This window comes from Cucurbita maxima, unplaced genomic scaffold (genome assembly GCF_002738345.1).
Source record: "Cucurbita maxima cultivar Rimu unplaced genomic scaffold, Cmax_1.0 Cma_Scf00597, whole genome shotgun sequence".
Lineage (NCBI taxonomy): Eukaryota > Viridiplantae > Streptophyta > Magnoliopsida > Cucurbitales > Cucurbitaceae > Cucurbita > Cucurbita maxima.
The window spans coordinates 3968-5398 of record NW_019272613.1 but is presented as its reverse complement, the minus strand read 5'-3'; positions in this window follow the sequence as shown (position 1 = coordinate 5398).

The window sequence follows — 1431 nt, the reverse complement described above, 5'->3', positions numbered from 1 at the left end:
TCCTGGATGGGTTGCCAATCAAAGACCTAACATTTGATGTTGACTCTTTTGAAGAAAGAGCCACACAATCGAACAGCTCGAAACATCTCGGTAGCTCTGAGAACTCTAACACACAGGGAATGAAGTGTCGAAGAGTTAGACATTAAGCAAAAGATCATGTTAAAACTCTTCAGCGATCTGACAAAAGACTTCAGGACATCTGCACCAAAAATTCATTGTCGTTTAGCAGTTATGATATCTGGCTTTTACCGAGCAAACCTGGGTTCAATTCTCGACGATGGAATATTATTTTCTTATTTCATTTTATTTTACGGTTTCTATCTTAGATTAAAAATACTTTTATGAACTTGGTACCTTTGTTAGAGTTATGTTATAGATATTTGATTCAATTTCAATAACAGGGGTTGAGGTGATTCAAACGATTAATGCGATAATCCAGTCGTTTTCGAGGTTTCTCTTGTTGAATGACATCATGGTTGAGATGAGCACGTGATTCAAATGGTTAATGTGATAATCCAGTCGTTTTCGAGGTCTCTCTTGTTGAACTACATCATGGTTGAGATGAGCACCCGAGTGAGTTTGACAAGTTGGGCTATAGAGAACCACACCTCAAGCCAAGTTCATGTGGGCTTAACAAGCTTAAAATCCAAGAACACAACCCCTTAAATGGAAACCGGGATGCTAAGGAATTAAAAAGCTTTATTTTTGGCGTAGAACAATACTTGAAGGTTACTGGAACTTGCTCATAGGACCTAAGAGTTACGTTGGTCGCAATGCATCTCATGGACGATGCAAAACTATGGTGGCGCTCGAAGGTGAATGGTAAAAAAAAAGGGTCATGCACCATAAACTCATAGGAAGACTGTTGATGGAATCGATTCAATCGACGCTCCTCTGGATGGGTTGCCAATCAAAGACCCGATGTTTGATGTTGACCCTTTTGAAGAAAGAGCCACACGATAGAACAACTCGAAACGTCTCGGTAACTCTGAGAATACTATCACACACATGAAAGGACTTGTCGAAGAGTTAGACATTACCCAAAACATCATAGTAGAACTCTTTAGCAATTAGACAAAAGACTCCAAGACAACTACACTTAAAATTCATTATTGTCCAACGGTTTGGATATTTGGCTTTCACATAGGAGATTCTGGTTTGATTCTCTGAACTGGAATATTATTTTCTTATTTCTTTTTATTTTATAGTTTCATCTTTTGTCACCAATTATATTTAAACTTTACCTAAGTTTGAAAGGCACTTTAATGGTCAAGTTCAATAGTATCTTTAGATTAAAAAACTTTTGAACATCGGACCTATGTTAGTGTTTTGTTATAGATATTTGTTTCAATTTCAACAAGTGGGGTTGAGGTGATTCAAATGGTTAATGCGATAATCCGGCTATTTTTGAGGTCTCCCTTGTTGAACGCC